A 13,311-nucleotide genomic window follows, 5' to 3' on the forward strand; every position below is an offset into this window, starting at 1 on the left:
GAATTACAGGCGCGCGCTACCACACCCGGCTGATTTTTTGATTTATTGTAGAGATGAGGTCTCGCTGCCCAGGCGGGTCTCGAACCCGCGGGCTCAGGTAATCCACTCACCTCAGCCTCCCAAAGGCGCGGGATTACAGGCTGAGCCACTGAACCCGGCTCAAAATACAATTTTTTAAACATGAAAAAAATAAAGAATAACATGCATGGCACTGGTTGTCCAGCTCTTTTTACAGAAAAAAGAAAAAAAGTCTGTGACTGAACAGAGAGAATCTGAACAATGGCCACTATTGAATTATATTTGAATTACTTTTTAATTAATATATGTTTAAAGTAACATATAATATTGTGCATTTTTATCATGAACAATGATTTTTGAAGTACATATACATTATTGAATAGTTACATATAGCTAAGTAATAAATGTATCAGCTCACATAGTTACTATTTTTTGTGGTCATAGCACATATCAGTCACTCTCCTTATATTTCAAGAATATATCATCATAGTTAAGTCACTTTGCTATAAAATAGAGCTCCTGAAATTTATTTGTCTTATCTGACTGTAATTATGTATCCTCTCACAAACATTTGCCCATTCTCCCTGCCCCTTAATCACCTTAAGCTCTGATATCCACTATTCTCTCTACTTCTGTGAGATCAACTTTTTTTTTTCTTTTTTTTTTGAGTTGGAGTCTCACTCTCCCAGACTGGAATGCAGTGGCCGCTCCCGGCCACCACAGCCTCAACCTGCTGGGCTCCTGCTATCCTTCTGCTTCAGCCTTCCGAGTAGCCGGAATTACAGGCATGCGCTACCACCCCCAGCTGATTTTTTTTTTTTTTAATTGTGGAGATGAGGTCTCACCAGGTTGCCCAGGGGATCTCGAACCCGTGGGCTCAGGCAATCCACTCACCTCAGCCTCCCAAAGGCGCGGGATTACAGGCTGAGTCATCGAGCCTGGCTGAGATAAACTTTTTATAGACTTTATATATGATTGAATTCATGCTGTATTTCTCCTTTTGTTTTAGGCTTATTTCACTTAAAATATTGTTTCCATGTTTATCTATGCTGTCACAAATGACAGATTTCATTCTTTTAATGGTTTAATAGTATTACATAGTATATAAATATCATAATTTTAAAATCCACTCATCTATTGGATGGACACAGGTTGATTACATATCTTAGCCATTGTGAATAGTGCTACAATGAATGTGATCATACAGATGTCTCTTCCACACACTGATTTTATTTCCTTATTACTTATTACATATAGTAGTGGAATTGTTGGATTATCTGTTAGTTCTAGTTTTAATTTTTTGAAGAATCTCCTTACTGTTTTGTTTTAATGTTGACTATGCTGGTTTATTTTCCCACCAAAAGTGTATAAAGGTTTCCTTGTTTCCAGTCTTGTGACTGGCTTCTTTCACTTAGCAAATTGTTCCCAAGTTTCATCTGTGTTTTACCAAATATCAGTACTTCTTTCCTTTTTATGAGTAAATAATATTCTATTGAATGGATATACTATGTTTTATTTATCCATTCATAGTTAATGGACAGTTAAGGTATTTCTATCTAACTATAATGGACAAAGTTACAATGAACATTTGTGTGTAAATTTTTCATTAATTGTTACATCATAGTACTAATGTCTTTAACTCAATTGAAGCCCTGCCAGACTGTTTTACAAAACAGCTATCCTATTTTATACTCCCACCAGTAGTGTTTGAGGGTTCTGATTTCATCACATCCCTCCCTAGTACATGGTATCATCACTTTTTTTGTTGTTCTCTTTATAGAGTTTATAAAGTTGTACTTCAGTGTAGTTTTTTTTTTTTTTTCGGTGCATTTCCCTGTTGACTGACTAAGGCTGTGAAACATATTTCCATGTGATTAGTGGCCACTTATATATCTTTCCCAGAAAAATTTCCATTCAGATATTTAGCACATTTTAAAATTTTTAGTTGTATTTTTTATTTTTGACATATGAGTCTTTATGTATTTTAATATAAGTACCTTATCAGATATGTTTAACAAATGTTTTCCAATCTTAGTTTTTTTTTTTTTTTTTTTCTTATTTGGTGGTGTCCTTTTAAACACAAAAGTTTTTCATTTCGATCGAGTCTAATTTATATACTTTTTTTTGTTGCTCATGCTTTTGTTGTTATATATAAAAGTATTTTGCCAAAGCTGAGATTTTAAAAATGAAAACTTATGTTTTCTTTTAAAAGTTTTATGATTTTTATTCTTTTTTTAAAAATATTTTTATTATGGTTTTGTGGGGTACAGTTAAGAGTTAGGTATACAATTATGTTTCATTCAGGCACTCTGTTGATAAGAGGTGTTTCCCCATCCCCAGACAGATATTTGCTACTGTTAATCCCATCTCTCCCCCCCATAGTTTCCCAGTATCGTCAGTCATTTTCTTTTCTTTTTTTTTTAACAGTCAGAAAAAAGTTTATTTAGAAAGTAGGTCAGAGAAAAAAAGAGTGAATCCATCTCTCCAAGATGGGAGGGGGTGCCAGATGCTTAAGAAGCGTTTAGCAGTGACTGCTTGAAGTTGAAAGCTTTTAAAACTTCCCTTTTAGTAGAGACAGGAAAGCTCAGGAGCTGTCGCCATGGTGATGGGGTGGTGGTCTGTGTCATGTTGGTCATGAAGGACTGATCACAAGAGATTAGGTCAACTTGATCTTTTATGGCTCATTGTCGGTGACCAGCACTGACCAAGGGTGGGTTAGGACCCGCACCAGAGAATCTGGACAGCGAGAAGACCACTCGGAGGCAGTTCTTCTGGGAACAGTCTGATCAGGACTGGAGCCTAGTCATTTTCTTATAGTATTGCATTGGATGTTCAAGGTCCATTATATGAGTGAGAACATGTGATACTCAAATCTTTGTTTCTGTGAAAGGTCACTCAGTATTATAGACTCTAGTTCCATCCAGGTTGCTGCAAAATTCATGATTTTGTTCTTTTTTATGGCTGCGTAGTATTCCATTGTGTATATGTACCACATTTTTTTAATCCAGTCCTCTTTTGATGGGCAGCATACTTGTTTCCAGGTTCTTGCTATTGTGAACAACGCTGCGATAAACATACGTGTGCAGGCATCTTTTTTGTAGAGTGATTTGAGTTCTTCAGGGTATATTCCCAGTAGGGGGATTGCGGGGTCATATGGAAGGTCGATTTTTAGAGCTTTGAGGAATCACCACACTGCTTTCCACAGAGGTTGCACTAGTTTACACTCCCACCAACAGTGTAGAAGTGTTCCCTTTTCACCACACCCTCTCCAGCAGCTGTTATTTTTGAGTTGTTGATAATTGCCATTCTGACTGGAGTTAGGTGGTATCTCAGTGTGGTTTTGATTTGCATCTCCCTGATGATTAGTGAGGTTGAGCATTTCTTCACGTGTTTGTTGGCTGCTCGAATGTCTTCTTTTGTGAAGTGTCTGTTCATATCTTTTGCCCATTTTATAATGGGGTTGTTTGTTTGTTTCTTTTCAGCACGTTTGAGTTCCTTGTATATCCAGGATGTTAAGCCTTTGTCAGACCTGGTGTTGGCAAATACTTTTTCCCAGTCTGTAGGCTGTCTCCCTGCTCTCTTGATGGTTTCTTTGGCTTTGCAGAAGCTTGTCAGTTTAATAAGGTCCCATTTGTCTATCTTCTCTCTTAAGTCCTGTGGGTTTCGGGTTTTGTTCAGGAATTGGGTGCCAGTTCCAATTTCCATGAGAGTATTTCCTTCCTTTTCTAAGGTTCTTATGGTTTGAGGTTTTACATTTAGGTCTCTGATCCATTTGGAGTTAACCTTTGTGCATAGGGATAGATAGGGGTCCTGTTTCAATCTTCTGCATGTGGTCAGCCAGTTTTCCCAGTACAAAATCTTTGATCCATTTTGAGTCACTTTTTGTATATAGTGTGAGTTAAAGCTCAAATTTCACTCGTTTGCATGTTACGTATCCAGTTATCCCAGTGCCATTTGTTAAAGGACTATTCATCCTCCTATTGAATGGTTTTGTACCCCTTTCTAAATTAACCATAGACTTGTTGGTTTGTTTCTGGATTCTCAATTCTGTTGCATTTATCTATATATCTGTCTTTATATAAGTACAGCAATGTCTTAATTATGGTTACTTTGTAGTAAGTATGGAAATCAGGAAGAATGAGTCTTCATATTTGCTCCTTTTTCTAAAATTATATTGGTTATTTAAGGTCCGTTGCAATTCCATATGAATTTCAGTATCAGTTTGTCAATTTCTATACCCAGCTGTATTCTGATCAATATTGCATTAAATCCTTAGTTTAGTTTTTGAATATTGATATTTTAACAATACTAAGTTTGTGATTCATATTTTTCAGGATTTTTTTTCACTTACTAAGAGTTCCTTTGTCTCTACAACATTTTGTCAATTTGGAATAAAAGATAGTTTTTTTTTTTCAAATTTATTCCTAATTATGTTGCTCTTTTGATGCTATTAAATGGATTTGATTTTCTATTATATTTTGAATTATTCATTATGTGTGTAAAAATACAATTGACTTTTGTGTATTGATGTTGTATTCTGCAGCCTACATGTGTTTATTAGTTCCAATAATTTTTATTTATAAAATGATCATATTTTTCCTTTGATCAGATAATGATGAATAATGCACTTATGGATCCAAGAATAATAAGCCATCAGGAGAGGGGAGGCACTTAGCATCAATAGGTACTCCAACTAAAACCAGGCGGAGTGGGAAATAAAGGGAGGCTCAAAGTTTACCTGTATGATGACCAGTTATGTACCTAATCCTGAGTTGTACCCCACATATTTAAAATAAACAAACAAACAAACAAATAAAATGAATCATACTGTCATATATATATATATAATTTTATTTATTTATTTATTTTTGAGTTGCAGTCTCACTCTGTCACCCAGACTGGAGTGCAGTGGCCGCTCCCGGCCACCGCAGCCTCGACCTGCTGGGTTCCAGTGATCCTTCCACCTCAGCCTTCCGAGTAGCTGGAACTACAGGCACGCTACCATGCCCGGCTAATTCGTTGATTTATTGTAGAGATGAGGTCTCGCCAAGTTGCCCAGGTGGGTCTCGAACCCGCGGGCTCAGGCAATCCACTCACCTCGGCCTCCCAAAGCACAGGATTACAGGCTAAGCCACCGAGCCCAGCCCTGTCTTATATTTTAATATTGTGTGGGATTTTGTAAACTGACACTTTTGTTTTTGATATTAGAATTTTTAAAATTTTGTGAGTAAAATAGGCTCATGATTTTTCTTTTTTCTAGTACTTTTGTCTTGTTTACATTTCAGTGTTATTCTTGTCCTAGAATGAATTTCAGACATTTTTTTTTCTATTTTGGAAGAATGCATATATAAATGAGATTATAAGTTCTTGATAGGCTGTAGAAGGTCACTTTAGGCATTTTTCTGCCTGTGCCTTAATTTTTGGCAAGATTGTGCTTGGTAGTCCCAATAAAGTCCCTTTGATTGCTCTTCATATGCAATTTTCATAAAATTATTAAAATTTCTGCTCAATATTTTAGGCTACGAGTTTTATTATTAGAAGTGGTATCAAATATCAGAATCTCCCTCTGAGATTTTTTTCTCTCTAGTATTTGGCCCTTCAAGTTTTCTCTTCCAAAGTAACTTTCCAAGGATTCACTGGTATATTTTATTTTACACTTCCCAAATTTTTTAGTTTACTTTTGGCAGGAGAGATAATCTGAATCAAGATAGTTTGTCATTACTGGAAGTACGTCATATGTGTGTTTTTATTTTCACATATGGAATAATTTAATCCATAAATCTTTAATAATTTCTACCTATTCTAATTACAGAGATAAAATTATAATTTTTTATTTGTGGTTTGTTTTATCTTCTAGCACATGATATACTTTTTTTCTTTTTTAGAATTATTTAATATATACTTTTAGAAGAATGATATGCATTAGGTACAATATATTAACCACTTAAGTGTTTTGTTGCCCTTTTGGGGGATGTCAAAGTAATCTTATATAAATTGTTTGCTTATTTTTCACAAAAATTCAGATGGTCACCAGAAATGATGAAGTAATCTAGAGTGCGAGTGCAAGGATTGGCTTTTTAGTAATAACTCCAACAATATTTCTGGCAATTGCTATGATCTACTTTATTTGTTCCAATGCCTCTCTCTCCATGTCAAGGAAGTTAGGATAATCTAAAGGACGAGGTGTTGTTTTATCTTCCAAGGGAAAACACGAGGAGGGAATGGGGTAGACAATGGGGAAGGGAGGTGTTTTCCATAGACATGTTAGACACTGTATGTCTAACATTTTGCTCTTAAAAACATATATATAAATAATGTATAAATAGTTATTTTCTTTAACAAGTGTGCTTAAATAAGAATTTAAAAAATAATAAATAGGTTATCTCAAATATGGAATATTTTTCACTTTTTCCAATTAAAATGCTGTCATGAACACTATTCCTATCACATTGCTTCTTCATGAAAGAGTTACTTTTATTCCATTTTTAAGTGTTATGTAAAGAGTTGTTTCTTTTTTAACTATTCCAGTTAGCAGTAACAGAGAAGCATTTTTGTTCCCTACAGTCTGACTAAAAGAAAAAAGTACATTCAATATGTCTTCTTTTTTCAATTTGTTCATGAACTTTTTTATAACATCATTGATATTTTTTTCACGTTTGTACCCTCAGAACCTTCATTAAAACATTTCAATCTTTTCTTCCATGATTCATATCTGCCTTTGTTATAATGGCATTTTTGTATTTTTTATCTCAACACTACTGCCTTTGTTCCTTTTAAAAAACTTTTTGGTAGTTCAATATAAAGTAAATTGAAGCTGCGTGTGAAAATTTAAGCAGAAGCGAAAACTTTATTTCAAGGCTTTTAAATATGAAACTATTTAAAATAGGCATTTGTGCTTAAAAAACTTTAATAGTAAATGCTACTTAGTTAACTTCATTTACTTAAATCAGAGCAAACTTGAGGATTTGCAGCTATACATTCCACATTTTGTTTACATTCCCTGATACATTTCTTTGCATGAAAGTTACATTCTTAACCCTACTTAACTCTTTCAATTATAACTCCATTTTTTAAATTAACATTTTCAGTAATTCTGCTACAAGCATTAACTGTATGGGCTGTTTCCAATGCCTTTTACCTATTATACCTTACATCAATATCTATCAGGTTTTCACTCTATTAACGGACCTCACAAATGTCTCTAATGCCTCCCTATCACTACCTTCACTAACTATTCCTAATATTCTTACCTGATCTCTTGACAGCATTTACCATTGTTCATTAGGCCCTTAAAGAGAAAGTTTTATTTTGTCTCTATGTGATTATAACCTTCTTTATTTCTACCCTACTTTGTACTATTTCTGTCTCCTTTACCGATTTTTTCTTTCCTTAACTTTTTAATTTATAAATGCCCCAGGATTAATCTTTGATCTCCTTTGTTCTATCTTTTCTGTTTCCTTTAATGATCTCATCCAATGTAATGACTTTAAATACCATCTTGATGCCAAGTACTTTGAAATTCACATCTCTAGCACAAAACTCTTTCACAAATTCCACACACAATTTCAACTGCATACTCATTACTGCTACTTGAATGTCTAGTAGACACCTCAAATTAAACATGAATAAAACTAGACTGCTGATTCTTTCTCAAAATATGCTTCAATCACAGTTTTCCTTATTTCTATTCATGGAGACTTTATTCTTCCAGTGTTCTTGTCAAAGAGCTTGTATTCATCTTGACTCTCTCCCTTATATGTTATTCCAACCACCAGGAAAAATGATGGCTTCAAGGTTTATTCAGAAATGGGCCACTTTCCACACTTTCATAGTGTCCATCTTTATTCAAGCCACAACAATTTCTTTTCTAGATTACTGCAGGAGATTTCTAATATTCTCTTTACTTCTATACTTATCCCTATAGTTTATTCAAAGTCAAAAAGGACTGCAGTGGTCCTTGTAAAACAAAATTAATTTATCACTCAAAATTTACCAGTGCCTTTTTTCCAGCATAAAATCTAAGTTCCTATATGAAGAAACATATAAACCTCTGCATAATCTTGTCAGTATATTGTCTTTCTGACTGTATTTCTAACTGTTCCACCTTTTCTTTATTTATTCTTACCATATTGGTATTTGTATTGGTCTTTGAATATGCTGGTTAACAAGAATATCTTCTGGTTTTTGCTCTGTGCATGCTTAAGACTTGAATAATATTCTCTTTGATATTTTCATTTTCTTCAAATATTTATTAAACGTGCCTTTTCATTTTGATCAGAGTCCCAAATTCCTCTTTTTCTTTATTGCTTTTTCTTTTTCCTATTATCACTTATTCTATCAAACATAAAATATCATCAATCCTTTATAATTTAACTTTTCAGTTGTCTTCCTTTCTCTTCACAAACTTAAACTCAACAGAGACAGGATTTTTTTACTGTTTCTATTTTGCCTCGCACATTGTATGTATTCAGTAACTATTTGGTAAATGCAAATGGTATACAAGAACATGTGATTCAATGATTATTGATTTTGTTTTCCTTTTGTTTATTATAGATATTGTCAAGACAAAAATTAAAATAAATGCAATGTGTACTATATTTAGTCACAACTACAATAAAAATAATGCAAATCATAAATAAAACAGTAATTTTTACATCAAAGGATTTGGCTTCCATTTTTGTTCTGTCAATATTTATGAAATTTGGAGATATATCAAAGTAATATTTGTTGTATAAAGCATATTTATTGGACTGTACCATATTTAGACTTTCAAGTTTCTAAAGATTCCATTCAGGATAGTTGGTAAGATTTCAAAAGGCACAGCTGTGGAAGAAAAATAATTCCACGCACAAATGAAAAAGTGCATGTTTGTGCATTGATTATGAGTTTGTTTTGGGACACATTAATGAGTATAGTGCAGTGGCTCAGTGTTGGCTCTGGAATCAGAATATATAGGCTTTAAATCTCTCCTTCAGAGAAAAAGCAGCCTGTGGCTAGTTATGTAACCTTTGAAAACTTCAATTCCCTCAACTATAAAATGGGGTCTGTGTAGTGCCTGTCCATGGATTTATAGTGAGGATTAAATAATATAAGACAGAAGAACTAGAGATGATTCCACAGATGATAAGCATTCAATAAATATTTTATATTATAGAGCTTTGTATTATTAAATGTTCTCCAGGGAAACAGAACCAGTTGAGAAATAGAACCAACAAAACAATAAGAAATATGTGTGCACATGTGGACACACACAAAGATAGATAGATAGAGAGAGAGAGAGAGAGAGAGAGACAGACAGAGACAGACAGAGAGGGCAGAAGAGAGATAATTCATCCTTCTTTACGTTTCTGTTCTGTGTACCTCAGTGAATTGCATGATGCCCACCCACACTGTTGAAGACAGATCTTCTTTACTCAATCTACTGATTCATATTCTTATCTCTTCCAAAATGACCTCCCAAGTACAAACACAAATAATGTTTACCAGCTACCCAGGCATTCCTTACCCAGTCAAATTGACACTCAAAATTAGCTGTCATAGGTATACTAAGAAATTTTGGATAAAATTTTTACATCCATTATGTTTGATTCTCATGTATGACCAATCATTTGGAGTATACAAGGCATCAATACTTATTAAACTACAAGAGTTACTATTCAAGCAAAATACTCTAATTAATAGACTAGCAAAGTATAGTGTGGTCAAAACAAATGTATTTTTAATGTATGCAAAATTAACTATACCAAACCGGTATTTACTAAAAATCTATTAAGATGTATGTATGTCTTATATATCATTGCCCCTAAACATGAGACAACTACTTCATTTGATTTCTATCCTAGTAAAAAGCTATATTATGCCGGGCTCGGTGGCTCAGCCTGTAATCCTGCGCCTTTGGGAGGCTGAGGTGAGTGGATTGCCTGAGCCCGCGGGTTCGAGACCCACCTGGGCAGCGAGACCTCATCTCTACAATAAATCAAAAAATTAGACGGGCGTGGTAGCATGTGCCTGTAATTCCGGCAACTCGGAAGGCTGAGGCGGAAGGATCGCCGGAGCCCAGCAGGTCGAGGCTGCGACAGAGTGAGACTCCAACTCAAAAAAAAAAAAAAGTTATATTATGTAGCAAGATATGAGCAAAAACCCATGGTGTTAAATTTATTAACTATATTTTATGTTGTTCTTTTGAGTGTTTTAAGGGATTTTCCAAGAGACTGTTGACTATAATTGAGTTTCCTCCATGTGCTTCTAACCAAATATAACTCAATATTTTATACTTAGAAATGTATTTTGTGGTTAGTCAGATAAATCTGTAAACAGATGTTAAAATAAAATGTTGGAGTTAAAATAGGCATAAAGAACAGAGAAACAGTGTTCTTTGATTTTATAATATGGAGGAGGTTTTCTATCTGAAGAAAGGTTAGGATTGCATGAAAGAGAGGGAGGTTAAAATATTCTATAACACACAATAAAGAATAAATCAATAGAGCACAATACAATATGTGAACTGGGAATAATGGGAAAAAAAATGTCTCAGATCAGGTAATTAGTGACTACTTTACAAAGACTAAAATTAGTATCTCAAGAAAATTAATTTTTAAAATGTTCAATATATTGACGATTACACCATTTTCCACATTAAATCTCATTTTCTCCTTTATCACAACATATCTTCTAGTGGAAATATGTGTCGTTAATTCTGTATAAAATCTCCTTGATCTGTTTAAGCAAGGCAGAACTTCACAGGTTTTTAAAAAATACTAAAAATCGAAACTCATTTACTCAAAAATCATTTATGATATAATTATATCTCAGACAAGCTTTGAATTTTAAGGGATAAGAATATCCATTAATGACTATTATTGGCAATACCAGTCTAAAACCCAGAACTATAGTAAAACTAAATGCTCTACATACAAATAAAATTCTATATCTTCTACACTTTTTTTTCCTATAAGGAACATAAAATTTAAAGATCATTTTAAAGATGAGCTGCAAATGAATGGTTTTTGGTCTCTTGAATGTTAGAATTTATTTGCATTCATGATATACTTCATTTAAAGTGTTCTTGTCATTCTATTTCATACAAGTTTTATGATTTTAAAGAAAGTCACAACAGGCATTCAGTTTATTAAAATGCTGTAATGCTTGTAAGAAATTCTTTATGACATAGTTCGAATTTTCATATCTTAAAATTTTTTTGTGTATGGCAATATAAAGCATATGACTAACTACTTTGGGTACATTGATAAGACTAATGAAAACATCTAAAAATATTTGTAATTGACAAAACTAAGTAAAATAAATAGAAATGTACTTTAAAACAATTGTGATATTTTTCATTTGTTGAAATAAAATGAATTTATAAAACTAAAATCTGTGGATGCACTTTCTTTAATAAAAAATAACTCTACAAATGATATATCTTCTGATATTGCTGGGAATTTATTAGAACAAAGTAAAATTCATCATATGGAACACAACAGTGAAAGCTATTGAATGAGAAAATGATTATAAAAAGTATCTCGGTAAAATCACTCTAATTTTTACTTGTTAAAAGAAATAAAATAAATGATGAATATTTTCCAATTTCAGTAAATAATCATATGCTTCTGTACATATTTTTAAGTACTGACCACAGTTTATTATTATGCAAAGGGAGTTAACAGAATTAAATTTTTTTTTGTCTTTTGGAACAATGTTGTAAAATAGATGACTTTACCTGGAAGATAAAACATGGTGAGTATTCTTTATGGAATAATAGTCTTAATATGTTCTGTCCTTGTAAAAGATAATTATAATAAAAAGTAACCAGACAAAATTGAAAGAAAAAATAGTCCTTCATTGTAAAATATATACAATTGTGAATTCAGCATAAAGCTTGCAAGATAAAACTGTTTTTATGTTTATCATAGTCTAAACATCAAAGTTATCATCTTAAATAACACAAATATTTAAACAAGTAGATGAGCAGGTATATTTTATATCTTTGTACAAATATTATGTGTGTATATATATATATAATATGTAAATATATGGATCAATGTTGTAAATCTATCTGTCTGTCTGTGTATATGTATATGTGTATACATTTGTCTGGCCTTACATGAGATGTTGTGATGGTGTGGGACTCAGGAATGGAATAATTTTCATTTAAGATACAAATTCCAATGGTGTGAGAAGCAAAACTCAGTATCAGAATTTTGAGTCAACAATCAAAATATTCTAGGTAATAGTAGTAGGTAATCCTTGAAAAAATGATTTTCAAACATGTATTTATTCTAAATGTGTCTCAAAGAGCAAGGTAATTACGTTTTTTGCATGGTTGGTCAACACATAAAAGAACCAGGATTGAAACTTCAGTTCTTTAACCTCAGAAATTAAGTTCTCTTAGCTGGTTGTGGTGGCCCACACCTGTAATCCCAGTGCCTTAGGAGGCTGAAGCACGAGGATTGTTTGGGACTGGGAGTTCGAGATCAGCCTGGGCAACACAGGAAGGTAGAGTCTTTACAAAATATAAAAAAAAAAAAAAAATTAGATAGACATGATGGCACATGCCTTTATTCATAGCTATTCTGGAAGATTTGGAACTATGAACTCACCACTGCACTCTAACCTGGGGCAACAGAGTGAGAAATTGTCTCAAAAGTAAGAAAGAAAGGAAAGAAGGAAGGGAGGGAGGGAGAAAGAAACAAAGAACAGAGGAAGAAACAAAGAAAATTAAACTGTATGATATTATAACATTGTTCTTCTCTAGTTTTCTCTGAACTCCTGAGTCTAAAATACTATTAACTATAAATATTTTCCTTGTTTCTATTTAGTACCATCCCACCCAACCTTTAGCAAGTAGAATTAAAAAAACAAATGATATTTGCAATTAATAACAAATTACTGAAAATTACTGACTTGTCAACAATATTCCATAATGCATTTATGAATATATCAATATCATATGGTCTTTTAATTCCATTTATTCATTCAACAAAATCTACTGATATACTGTTACATGTCAAAGCATGCTACCAGTGCCAGGACTAGAAAAAAGAAAGAAAATGCCGTGGTCTCTGCCATCAGTTGTTGTTCAATTATCTAAGCAACAATCATTCTAATAAGCACATATTATTACGGTGCTTGACTATTGCAATATATATATATTGAGTTAGAGTCTTACTCTGTCGCCCAGACTGGAGTGCAGTGGCCGCTCCCGGCCACCGCAGCCTCGACTTGCTGGGCTCCGGCGATTCTTCCGCCTCAGCCTTCCAAGTAGCTGGAACTATAGGCATGCACTACCACACC

This window comes from Carlito syrichta, unplaced genomic scaffold, assembly GCF_000164805.1.
Source record: "Carlito syrichta isolate Samal-C Ts95f unplaced genomic scaffold, Tarsius_syrichta-2.0.1 Scaffold308853, whole genome shotgun sequence".
Taxonomy (NCBI): Eukaryota; Metazoa; Chordata; class Mammalia; order Primates; family Tarsiidae; genus Carlito; species Carlito syrichta.